Source organism: Myxocyprinus asiaticus, chromosome 30 (genome assembly GCF_019703515.2).
Source record: "Myxocyprinus asiaticus isolate MX2 ecotype Aquarium Trade chromosome 30, UBuf_Myxa_2, whole genome shotgun sequence".
Lineage (NCBI taxonomy): Eukaryota > Metazoa > Chordata > Actinopteri > Cypriniformes > Catostomidae > Myxocyprinus > Myxocyprinus asiaticus.
The window spans coordinates 5,293,908-5,308,312 of NC_059373.1; the positions used below are offsets into that span (position 1 = coordinate 5,293,908).

The 14,405-nt window shown below is 36.6% G+C and overlaps 1 pseudogene; it reads right to left on the minus strand.

The window, feature by feature from the left end:
• Positions 1–14,405, minus strand: part of LOC127421247 (collagen alpha-1(IX) chain-like) — a 66,560-nt pseudogene that overhangs the window by 26,515 nt on the left and 25,640 nt on the right.

A 14,405-nucleotide genomic window follows, 5' to 3' on the forward strand; every position in this document is an offset into this window, starting at 1 on the left:
GGATTATTAGGAAGCCATGATTGATAAGGGCCAATGGGGGGAATTTGGTCCGGACACCAGGGTTACACCCCTACTCTTTTCGAGAAGTGCCCTGGGATTTTTAAAGCTAGAAGCGCATTGAGTGTAGTGTCGGAAAAGTGCTATATAAGTGTAACGTTCATTCATTCATTCAGAAGCGTCTATACTGATGTCTATTTCGGCCTTAACTCTGCTCCTTTACCTATCCCTAAAATGTGCTTGGTTAATAGGGATGTTGATCAAAGAACATGCCCTACTTGTGTACATTACATAAAGCAGAACATCCTGCTGAGTTTTAGAACATTATCTCCTTAAAACGGGGATGTTCTTCTACTGTCTCATACTTACTGGAGCTCCCGGAGTGCCTGGGATGCCTGGAACACCCTAGAGAATAAAATAAAAATAAAAAATGAAAAAAGAGACACTGTGTTAAAACCAATAAGTGTAAGTCAGTGAGACAGAACAGAGATGTTGTTGACATAAGAACATCACTAATGAGAAGCTTGTGCCTATCTGAACAAGAGCAGAAATCCATAATGAACTGCCTGGGAAGAGAAGACCAAAAAAGACCTGTTTCTATCTTCCCAGTGTGTGTTGAGGACTGTGCAAATGAAGTTTAAGGACCAGCACAAACAGAGATATTTTTGTAGTAGAGGATTCAGTCTGGATCACAGAAGCTGACAATGCAAAAGGACATAAGTTTGAAAAAGTAGCCAAAATACATTTGAAATAATAAACTACATGTTGGTGACCTGATTTGGATGTTCATTCTGCAGTTGTATGTAACAGTTCTATGACTTAGTCTTGAATTCAGACTGTAACAAAATGTGCTATCCAAACATGATGCAACACAGAGTCAATATATTCTATTATTTCCATAACAATTAAATCCATCCCCCCATACTGATAAACGAAATATTTTTCACATTTTAGAATAATAGTAAAGTCATCAAAACTATGAAATAACATAAATGGAACTATGGAATTATGTTGTGACTAAACAAAATCCAAAATAAATCAAAACTGTGTTATATTTTAGCATCTTCAAAGTAGTCACCCTTTGCCTAGAATTTGCAGACATGTACTCTTGACATTTTCTCAACCAACTTCTTGAGGTATCACCCTGGGATGCTTTTTAAACAGTATTGAAGGAGTTCCCATCTATGTTGGGCACTTACTGGCTGCTTTTCTTTATTATTTGGTCCAAGTCATAATTTTTTTAAATTACATTTTAGTTTTAAAATGAAATCAATTAATATGGTGGCACAAATATATTTTTGTCTACGAAACTAATTTCAAACATTTAAGCATACGCCTTCATTTCAAAAGATTTTTAAGATCATGAAAAACATTTCAGTTCAGTGTTTCAAAACTTTTGACCGGTAGTGTGTGTGTGTGTGTGTGTGTGTGTATATATATATATATATATATATATATATATATATATATATATATATATATATATAGTATCTTTTTTTATTTATGGTCATTAAAAAAAAAAAAAAAAAAACAAAGCATTATATTATTGCGCTTTTTTGGTAAAATAAAATAGTCATTATCGTAATGCATAACAATCTCAATCTCTCTCCTCAAAAACAATGACATATTATTTAAATTGTAAAGTCTAGAATCACAGAATGTATTTGTTTGATTTCCGGTGATTTTAACACAAAAAGATAAGTGCTTTTTTAACAGTTAAAAAATTACTGTATTACAGTATTAAAAAGTTTGTCTTTTTATACGTCATGTGCACAGATAACTAGGGTTGCCACGGTGTACGGTGTTACCGGTTTTACTCGGTACAAGAGGTGAGATTTTATACAGGGTAAAAGGGGAAACATTATGAATTGAACTTCCAATATCAATACAAAAGCCTAACGAATAGGATAGCCTTATAAAGAATAATTGCCTAATGAAGAGTTTGCAACCCATGATAAATCAACCTAAATAACGCATTGAAAGCCAGATGTTCTTTACCAACGTATCAAATACACAGGCAGCAAAGGATGCACACTGACAGAAGACGTTTAACAGCAGGTAGTGAATATAATGTTCATGGTGGGTAACTGTAAGATGTCTTGGATTCGAAAAGACACAAGAAATGCTGTTAGACACACAGACACGTGCTTGTCTATGCGCACATCTGACCCGCTGTTTGTTCAGTCTCGGGCGTGCAGTCTTGTGGAACACGCATATGTAAAGGGTTCTCACTCTTTCTTTGTTTCAGTCTTCTGAAAATGTTTTGCAAGAATAATATCATCTATGAGAATGACCTCAGACTTTGAGTTCAGTTCGCTTTATCTCCACAGAGCAGTTTGCTGTGAGCGCAACTCTGCAGGGTCACTTTATATATAGCCTATACATCTGTGATTAAACACATTTACCTCGAATCATCATTTATATTTCAGTGATTATTATCATCATTATAATTATTATGTTTACATTTATAATAGTTTTTTAAATCTTAATTTGTATTAGTAATTTTCCGCTTGTTGTCATAGACGGATACTTGCGTGACGGTAAATGGAAAGGCGGATATATTATTATTTTTTCTTTTGACCACTTCGTTATTTTTATTGCTTTTTTGTTTCGAAGTGCATTTGAATTTAGAAATGTCTTTGGTTTAAGTTTTTTATTTTTTTTAAATAAATGAACTTAATTTTCATTGCAAAATCACTAAAGCAAGAATATTCATCGATCCCTCAGCCGGGGGGTTGACGATATAATTGAATATTGTGATATATTGTATATATATATATATATATATTATTTTTATTTATTTTTAATAATTGTTTTTATAAAAATATCATGAACATATTTCTTGCATATCGCCCAGCCCTAGGAGGGAACAAAACAAATTTATTCACGCACAAGTTTTTACCCTACAGAAGCAGCTAAACTGGGTCCTGGGATAAAAGTTAATAAAACACCAACATTAGACCCGCAACAACCCACAATAATTGATGTATTTGCCCAGACAACGAAATACCCGACCGGTAGCCCATGATGGAGAGAATGCACAGATGAAGTAGGTTCGTAGCCAAAAAGATGTTGCCAAACAAACAAACAAACAAACCAAAAACATCTAAAGCATTAGGCGTATTGCTATTGTAAATTTGGGAGAGAGGTGCTTTAATTTTAATTGTCATGAAAACTATGTCACAATGTTTTGACCGTCTTAGTGGTCCTAAATAGGCTGCAGTTTCCTTAAGCAAAATATTATTGCCTTCTTTTCTTTTAATGACCTGGACATGTTTTGTGAGATTCATATGTATGAATTCAACTTTATTTTCGTTCATACTGTATGGAGATAGACCTGCTACTACCTACTGTATTTGCAATTTATCATATGAATATTGTCAGATTACTTTTTGATATAAACATACATCTAAGTTTATGTGCTAAATTGAAAAAAACTTACATCTCTCCCATCTTGACCATCATCTCCCGAGGGCCCACGAGGCCCCTCAGGACCCTCAGGGCCGGGGGGACCAGGGATTGGCTTGGGGTCTGGCTGTGGAAAGGGGGTTGGAAAAGTAAAAATGGGAACACAATGAGTAAAGATAAATTTATATAGCTTTAGAATCCATTTGATTACTAGATTTAGCCAAATATAATAAAAGTTTCATTAAGCACCCAAATCAATAACTGGAAAGGGTGCAAATAATCTCTCTTCCCAAGGACCTTAAAGAATTACTTGTAACACAATAAAGAAAATGTAAATCATTAGCTCTCTGCTGCCAGCTTCTCTTTATTAGCTTAAGCTTTAAGCAAGCCATGAAGATCTGTTCAGTGAAACAACAAATTAAGAAAATAATTGTATTCTTTTTAAGGATGGCTAAGTTCAATTGAGCCAGGAAATTCTAATTTATTAACAGTACAATAAAACAATACTGGGAGTTTTTTATACCTTGTGCTGTTAAAGGAATTGTTCACCCCAAAATGAAAAGTTTCTCATTATTTTCTCACCCTCATGTCGATCCAAACCCACATGACTTTCTATACAATAGCTTTGTGTGAGGAACAGACCAGAATTAAGTATTTATTCACTTAAAATCTTGCTCTTCCCTGTCTGTATCCATTTAAAAAATGGATCCTTTTGTGTTTCATGAAAGAAAAAGTTCATACTGGTTTGGAATGATATTAGGGTGAGTAAATAATGACAGAATTTTCATTTTTGGGTGAACTATTTTTCTAATAATCTCTAGCAAATGCTAAAATAAACACTTTTCAAAATCAGACTGATCAATATAAAAGACGTTTTCTACTGTAATCACGCTTTGGATCCCTTTTCATGTTAAGTTTTGTTGACTGCGGTAAGTATAGCAGGTAGCCATGAGTCAATTCAGCATCAAAGCACTGTAGTAGTAAAAATAATAATGAATTAAAATGAAAAACTAAAAAGTAAATGGGAAAATAAAATACCTCTTCATTGGCATACATCTGAAGAAGCAAGAGAGAGAAAATAAAGATTATTGTAGCGTTAGTGAAAGTAAAACCCCTTCACCAAAAAGTCTTCGAGAAAGCACACCCGTGGATGGGGCCACAACATGCGGTCTATGACAGCGCCCCGCCCGGCCAAGTCATCACAAAATAAAGCAAAAGCATAAAAATTGACACTAAAATGTAAATTGTTAAGCTGTAAAATGTTTGCAAATGATTGTGAGGCCTTTTTTCAAGGGAACTAGCACAGCTAGCGCAACTGCTAACATGTGAAAGTTTGCAGTACATTCTGACTGCAATTGCATTAAACTGTCAATATTCCGTCAAGGTTGTACCTTGGTTAAACAGCTCATATACAGTATAAGAATAAGTATTGCTGTTGAGGATTTATTAAATATTCTTAATCAAGTCTTGAGATTCCAAACATTAAAAGTGGTAGAGCACCAATCCGTAATTCGATATTGTACCTAGTTTCCGTACACGTAAACATTTTGTAACAAATATAATCTTAACACCTAAATGTAACTATGTGTGAGTATCTTCTGTACGTAAGTAGTTTAACTTTTACAAGTGATTGGTCTGTGATTGGTCGGTTCATCATATAGAAAAAAACAGGAAGTTATGAAAATGAGATTACCTCAGCCCGTGCAAGTTCAGGGCAGCTCTCTCTCTGAGCTCTCTTTGGGTCACAGTGAATCAGCATCCACTGCAACTCAAACTGGAAGAAAACCACCACACAATTATCAAAAATAATCAACAAATATCAACAAAAATTATCTCAAGGCAATGTCTCAGTAACATTTATACCTATATCCTGAAGGGCCATTCACACCGGACACGTTTTTGCGCTTGTCCGCACTGTTTTTCAAGTGTTTGTCTATGTATATACACGCTAAACAGACATCTTTGACCGTTGCACCATGTCTCATTGTTTTTAAGTATCTCTTGCAGGAGCACAGCATTTTTTAGACGCTGTGTCAAGTTAAAAAGAACTCCAGTTCTTAAATTGTTAGTGGTCCCAGATAGCACACGCACATCTCGAGAGATGTCTGTTTAAGAGCATTTCATCTGGAAAGAATTGCATTCTAATTAACATCTGCTAAACATCTTAAAAAAATCAGATTTACAAACATTCTAAATTATAAACATCTCAAAGACATCTGCTGAATGTCTTATTGACATCCGAGGCATGCTTATTGACATTTCAACTTATAGAAGTATTGCAGATGGGCAAACAACGTAAAAAATTATAAAAAAAAAAAAAAAAAACATCTTCCAGATGTAAACAAACACATCAAATAGACATATGGGTGATGTACATGTGCTATCAGGGGTGCTGCCTCTAGTTTTTTTTAGCACAAGATAGCATTCGGTCTGGACGGCCCATTAAGACACCATTCCGTTTGTAACCTAAAATAATAAAAAAAAAAAGATCATTGTGAGAATATTATGAGAATATCTAAAAAAAAAAAAAAAAAATCTTTAACTTTTTCAAATCCCTGCTGAATAGACCAACTTAGACCAGTATAAATTTTCAGGTTGGTTAATGCATGATCCTTTTGGATATGCATTTTTGAACTGATTATTTAAATGAAATTCTGATTAAGTTAGTTATCCCATGTTGGGAATCAGCATCCAAAACACCATATGCTAGTGACCAGCAATACTGGTCTTTACAGCAGGGTCAGCTTCAAGTTTTTACAACACTCTAAGATGTGATTGACAACAGTAAAAGATCTGGGTTTTATCCATCCATTGGGCAGAAAATGACAAGGTGCTTAGGTTCTGCGCTCTGACATTTACAGTGACTGATGGTAACCCTCATAAGAGTGTGTGGGAGTAACACACACTGACAGTCCCATTCATCACAGGTGCAGACTGTTACAGTATTGTGATGGATTTAAAATATATAAGGTGGCAGTGACATCCATCAAATAGACCTATGGTCAGAGACACAATCTTCAGGAAACCATTTCATCAGATAGCCCTCTCAGTCATCCAAATCTGCTCAGTATTACATCAGGAACTGTCCTTAAGTGTCTCAAATTTTAAAGAGTTATTATTATTATTATTATTATTATCATTATTATTAATATTATTATGTATTTTAACCAGGAAATAAAAAAGAAAGTAGTGATCGACCGATATGTTTTTTTTAAATGGCTGATGCCGATATTTAGAGAGCATGTTAAGTAAGTTTATTTTTATAGCACCTTTTGCAGATATAAATCACAAAGTGCTTCACAGAAATATTAAAATACTACTTAAAAAAACAAAACAAAACATAAATCACAATAAAGGAAACATAAGACACTAATAAAATATCCAATAGAAAAGACATGCAAAACAATCTGAAAAATAGAGCTTAACACCCAACTCTAATTAAAAGCTTGTCTGTATAAAAGGTCTTCAGCTGATTTTTAAAAGAGTCAAAAGAATCAATACAATGTAAGGACCAGGGAAGTGCGTTCCATAGTCTAGGTGTCACTGCTTGAAAGCATCGATCCCCACGGGTTTTAAATCCGGTGTGCAGAACCAACAATCTCTGGCCAGATGATCTAAGGCTCCGAGTAGATAAATAAGACTTTAACAGGTCTGAGATACTGTATACTGGGGAGCTTGTCCACGCAAAGTCCTGAAAGTTAACACCAAGACTTTGAAATGTATTCTGAAATTGACTGGCAACCAATGAAGAGACGATAGAACAGGAGTAATATTCACTCTTCTATTGGTTCCAGTTAAGAGCCTTGCAGCAGCATTCTGTACAGTCTGAAGAGAATCAAGAGCTGTTTTGTTGAGACAAATAAAAAGAGCATTACAATAATCTAATCGAGCAGAAATAAAAGCATGGATTATCATCTCCAATTCAGCCTTTGACACCAGCCTTCTTAATTTTGAAATATTCCTCAAATGGGAAAAGCAGTGGTGACTGATAGGCCGATAAAATGACGATATATGTGATATCACACACTTTAATGTAATTGTAAATTACATGAACTTTCATTAAAATCATTGAATTGCCAATTATTTTATTAACTTTTATTTAGCATTATATTTACTCAGATTTTTACAAAACTTTAGCTTTGAAAAATAGAATATAAATCTTTAAAAAATAAGATGCATGTTAGATAGAAGATCATGGTTTCCAACACTAATCAGCCAAACAGGAAAATGTATCTGCCGATAATTAAAAATACCAAAAATTGACTGATGTATTGGCCTTGGTGTTATATCGGAAAGTTCTAGGATTTTGAAAAGAGAGAGAAAGAAAGAAAGACAGAAAGAAAAGTTATTACTTAAAATTAAGAAGAAATATAGAAAATTTCAACTTTGTAAAAATAGAAAATACATATTTAAATAATAAGAATTTTGTGAGTTTTAGATGGAAGATCATGCTTTCCAATACTAATAACTCAAATGGGAAAAAGTATCAGCAGATTTCCTTTTTATATAAATTTTTATAATTTTAATAATACCTACTATTGGCCTATTTATTGGAATTGGCGATATCTGGATCAACCACTACAAAAAGAAAGTTCTAGGATTTAGAAAAATGTAAGATAAAGAAAAGCTATGACATAAAAATTAAAATGGAATATGTAGAAAACTTTGAAAACATAGAAAGAAAAAAAATGTGTGTGTGTGTGTGTGTGTGTGTGTGTGTGTTTTAGATGGTAGAGCATTATAATTAAGTAAACACACACCTTAGATTCAAAGGTACAAGTTATGGAAAACATTTTTATAAAAAAGAGAGTATAACTGCATAACTCAAAGATATAGGCTCAATTATTTATCTTACCTAAGATAAGATAAATAAATTAGCCTATATTTTTGAGTTGTGCAGTTATACTCTCTTTTTTTAAAGATCATTGCTTCCAACACTAATAGCCTAACAGGGAAATTGATTGGCTAATGCCGATAATTAAAAAAATACCAATTATAGTCATACTGACCCTGGTGATACATTGGTTGACCACTGAAAGAAAGTTCTAGGATTCTGAAGAAAATTTAAATAAATAAACTTATAATTTAGCATAAGAAGAATTATGATTCTACAATGTAGGTCACTGATCAAATGTAAGCAAATTAGTGACACCGTGTGAACTCCTTTGTGCAAATGGTCAGATTTCCTTTCTTTCACTGAAGCACACAAAATGATTTTTGGAATATTCTCAAACCATGCTGGATAATATGGATCATTGGATTTTGTACAAACTTGTGGAGTCCATGCCAGCCCGAGAGAATGCTGTCATTGAGGAAAAATGGGGGCACACCAAATACTAAGACAATTTGAAATAAAAAATTCCCTCATGTTGTGCTGATAGTATCATTTGTAATTACACACTTTGTATTAAAATAGCATAATCTCAGACTTTCCCAATAATGAATAATGGTTTCAGACCTTTGGACCCCATCTGTATAACATTTTAAATGATCAAACTAATCATTCTCACCACGACAGATGTGTTAGAATCAGAATCCAGTCGTCCAATCAAAGTTTCTCCCTCCGTGTTGACGTAACCTTTCCTGCTGATGGGTTTCTGGTCCACCGGTTGGCAGTCTACATACAGTGTCACCAGTTCCTTCTCCACACCGATCATTACCTTGTGCCATCTGGTGTTGAAGAGCACGGAAAGACCTGGAAAGGTGGCAGTCTGGATGTCTCCTTCCATCGTGGTGAGGAAGAACTCCAGGGCCTGTTGGTCTCCGTTGAGGCGCATACCTGCCTGCTTCAAACCATCTTCATCCACCACTTGCCAGATGTTCCACACCTTGTTCACAGTGTTCTTTATCATGCGAAAGGTGGTCATGAAGGAATATTCATCCGGGAAGCCCCTTGGAAAGTTCAGCCTGGTGGACAATGTATATGGATGTTTTTACAAAATGATTTTAGGCAGAATAAGAAGAATGGCATAAGATATTTGGTGGGGTTTGTGCTTAAAAAAAATGCCCCAAGATCTATCTTTTACTTTAAAGTTTACTCCCGTTTTGCCTGTGCTCCTTATTATATCGGTCAAATAAATAGCAACTGAACTGCATAGATTGGACCCTGTCGTTTACTTTTAAAGTTAATATTTTCGTAATGAACCAGGTTAGAAGGGCTGAGAGAGAATTTCTTACATATGTAAGCAAATGGGCATAACTGAAACATACCCATATGAATCAGAATCTAATCAAATCATTTCAAAATCAGAATCAAATTGAGAACTTGTGACATTATTTGGGACACCTATATCAATACCCAGCCATTACGATTAATATAAAGAATGCATTTAACAATGGTGTATTTTGTCATGTTGTTGCTGGAGTTTTATAAAAGCAATAAACCACATGATGCCATATGTTAGAGTAATTTTTACCATGTTAAAGGTTATTTTTTTCAATCTAAGAACACCCCTACTCGTGGTAAAACCAGGAGTGACTTATCGCTTTCTAAACCTCTATTTTCTAAGTTTGGGTTCTTTGTCAACATATTAAATGCACCACAAATTTATTTTTATTTTTATATAAACATCTTTAAATTGTAAATTATGTATTTAACTGTTGTGCCACATTGTTTGTTGGAGTAAACTGAAAGTAATTCTGGAAAGTTATTGTCATGAAGCACATTTGTGTATAAAAGCACTCTATTAGCTCACTGTTAGCAGGGCCGTAACCACAATATGGAGTTAATTAACAGAGGTTAGGGAGGAGCATGTTAATTTTAATCTGACAAATCACAGCCCATGAGCAGGAGTATATAAGCCGCTGCTTACCTGCTTCCTGTGACAACTCTCCTGACATGAGAGTCTTTCCGGCATTCGGCCCCGCCTATTTCCCAAGAACAAACCCAGGCAGACTGATCATCGGATGCAACTTCCCTGGCTCCACCAGAACAGCTCTTCCATCCAAACAGTCTCGTTATTCAACAGAAGCTGCCACAGCAGCTCTTTGTTTTTTAGCAGTATTGACGGCTACCACGTTAAGTGTTATATATATATATATATAATTATTTTTTTTTTTTTACCCTGTCTATCTTTCTATGATCCATTCAACGAAGCAGTTTATAGCGCGAAGTTGCTGCCGCAAACTGGCTGCTCCTGCACTTTAAAAATGTGAAACCGCTCTCTACGACTGCTCATCTAAACTTTCCACCCAGAAAGCAGTGCCAGCTGCCTCCGCGAACAGGTGCCGTTCCGGCTTCATGCCATTAGAATTCAATTTTATTTGAAAGCGAAAGAAACAAAGATTAACTATTCAATCCAACCACCATTTCATCCCCCAGCATTTTTAATCAGGTTCTGCTGCACAGGTGATGCCCGTCAGCCTCATTACCACGCCACAGCTTGTTTAGGGGGCGTGCTCTATTCAGCGATTGTTCATCATCTTCTAACATGAATATCACGATTGTTTCTCCCTCCAAAGTGCCTTTCGGAGCGTGATTTATTTAATTCTGAACACAGGGGCATCATGCAACACAGAACTCCCTTCAATCGACGATAATCTAATGACAAATTTTTTTCAAACCAACGCATATATTTTAACGCAACTCTGACCATTCCACATTACACTGCAGTTACACACGGCCTCTGTCCGAACAGACACGAGCCGAGGTGGATCATGCGCCGCGTTCCAACTCATTCATAATCATTCTGCAAGGTGTCTCGCTTCCTCTCAGCATTATTGACATATATTGACGTATATTGTACAGCAGGGGGTAGTCATACTCCTAAGGAGTGAATGATCACAAGTGTATCCTTCAGTAATGATTGCAAGTCCATTTCTCCTGCACATCTGCATGCAGTACAGAGCCAAAGCTCTTATTTCTCAGATCATTTTATGCTGTTTTTCACATTGTTTATTAAGACTATATTATATACTATATTTCCTAGCACATTTCTCTTGAATTTCTGTATGCAGTGCAGAGCTGCAACTCAATGCATTTCTAGATATTTCACTCCTATTGTAATGCAACACATTTCCTATGCAAGATGTATATTGTACTACAGGTGACAGTTATACTCCTAGGAGCGAATGGCCTAAAGTCAATCCTTCAATGATGATTGCAAGTCTGTGCATATCTGCATACATTACAGAGCCAAAGCTCTTATTTCTCAGATCATTTTATGCTGTTTTTCACATTGTTTATTAAGATGTACTGTATTTCCCAGCACATATCTCTTGCATTTCTGTATGCAGTGCAAAGCTGAAACTCAGCGCATTCCTAGATAATTCACACCTATTGCTATGCGATGCATTTCCTATGCAATAAGTATATTGTACTACAGGTGACAGTTATACTCCTAGGAGCGACTGGCCTAAAGTGAATCCTTCAGTGATGATTGCATGTCCATGCATATCTGTATGCAGTACAGAGCCAAAGCTCTTATTTCTCAGATCATTTTATGCTATTTTTTCACATTGTTTATGAAGATGTACTGTATTCCCTAGCACATTTTTTTCTAAAGTTTCACCTAAATATGATTATTTTGTCGTTTCTACAGCAACGCCTGAAATTGTGCCTTCCACAGGGTCTCACCAATATTACTTCACGCAGGTCTCTGCGAGAGCCCATTTCAATTCCTGTCACTGGATTGTACGCAGGTTTACCTCTCACTTTCTCTATCTAGGTGTCTTTCCAAGACTTCACCATTACCTACCGAGGAACCAAAAATGGCAAACATTTTAGTTAAGAAAGCACAACTGCGGTGCTTCTGCCTTCGGCTCAAAATATCCCTAAGCAGCACAAATGTGCTGTCCACGTGCCACAACTGCGGCGTCTTTTGGGTCATGCAACAAACGCCCACGACACCACAAAGCAGCGCAAATGTGCTGTATAGGTGCCGCAACTGTGGTGTCCTACAGACCATGCGACAAACTTCCACCACACTCCAAAGCAGCGCAAATGTGTTTTTCCAGGTGCCGCAACTGTGGAACCTTTCAGGCCTTGCCACTAAATCTCCCACAACACCGCAATCGTGTTTCCTGTTTCCTCTTATGTTTTCTCTTATTAAAACTCGAGGGGCACAGCTCATAATTATTAATTATCAATTATTAAAAAAAAATAAAAATAAAATAAAAATAAAAAAAAGGGGCAGTGGTGGCTCAGCAGTTAAGGCTCTGGGTTACTGATCAGAAGGTCGGGGGTTCAAGCCCCAGCACCGCCAAGATGCCACTGTTGGGCCCTTGACCCTATCTGCTCCAGGGGCGCCGCATCATGGCTGACCCTGCACTCTGACCCCAGCCTAGCTGGGATATGTGAAAAAAAGAAGAATTTCACTGTATATGTGCAAATGTATAATGTGTGATAAATAAAGAAAAATTATTAAATTAAATATATACCCATCACAAACTGCAATTCAGCAAGGTTCTTTATTCTGCGCCACCCACCATTCGAATGCAGTGTGGGCCCTCCAGTTCGAACGCTATGCAGGCTTTCCCATTCAAATGCAGTGAGCATCAGCGCATTGGTCGCAGGCTCTCCCGTTCGACTGCTTACTGGGCTTACCCATTGAAACGCCGTGAGCTAAACCTCTCTCTCTTAGAACAGTCTCCCATTTGAATCGCAGTGTGAGCCCTCCATTTCGAACGCAGCATGAGCCAACTCTCATTTTCACCTTCCTTGATCACATACCGTGAGCCCACCCACTTCTACGATGAGTGGTGGTCTCTTGTTCAAATCGCAGCGTAGCCCTCTCGACCAGCAATCGTACAAGAATGCACCTTCAAACAAATGCTTAAAGCACTCCCTCTGTAAAGATTTTGGGGGGAAGAACAATTCAGAAGCATCCGCCAAGCCAAATTACCAAACAGAATTGTTGCTGGCTTGCTGTCCTAAATACTCCTGCCATAGTCATGGTACTGTTCTTTCATCTTAACACCTTTTTGGGGGTAATCAGGAGTCGAGTCTCGAGCTCCGAGCCCTCCAGTATACGAACAGCGAGTCAAATACGTTTAATGCTTCAACACAAGATTACATTAACATACGAACTACTGAAATGGAGTTAATTAACAGAGGTTCGGGAGGAGCATGTTAATTTTAATATGACAAATCACAGCCCACAAGCAGGAGTATATAAGCCACTGCTTACCTGCTTCCTGTGACAACTCTCCTGACATCCCACCTCCACCCCATCTTCAACTATTCTCTAGATTCATTATCTAAATAAGTAAAGTCTGGGGGGGTAATCAGGAGTCGAGTCTCGAGCTCTAAGCCCTCCAGTATACGGACAGCAAGCCAAATACATTTACTGCTTCAACACAAGATTACATTAACATACTATCTACTGAAATACTTTGAGGGGTGCAGTCCATTATGGACAGCTGTCTAATTGTCATTAATTTGTTGCAGGAAAAATATAATGGTTTAAAAATTTGCATTTTTAGCATGCTCAGTAGTCTAACACCACACATCAATGTCATTTGAGAGAGCCAATCAAATAGATGAAGGCAGGACTCAAGTTTAAGACTCTAAGCGGGAACCTCGTGGATTATCCCGGTGCCACACATCAGCACGCAGTTCAGGTTAAGAGTGTTTGTGTCATGTGAGATGTATCTAACTAAACGATACTTGACCACTGTTTTATGATTGAAATGTTGTACCAACTGACATTAATTTCCGAGGGTGCAAACTATTCACCATTTGGCGAAATCTGCAGTTTTGAATTTAAAATGTCATGTACAGTACGTGATTTGTATGTCATTCATAATTGTGAAAGTGAAAACATTAACAGAGCCGTTTTCAGCAAATCAGGCTTAAGACAAAGAGCGAATGTGTGTATATTGTAATGGATTTGAATTAATTTGGTAATCTGGCAGACTTTTTCAAAAATGCTCTTGACATTGTCTAAGAAAACTATCTATAAAAAAAAAAAAACCCTTAAGGACTACAGAGTGGTCCCATGAGGGGATGAGGTGTGGCTGGATGGATTCAACCTCCTAGCGCCTCTCAGGAACCTGATGAT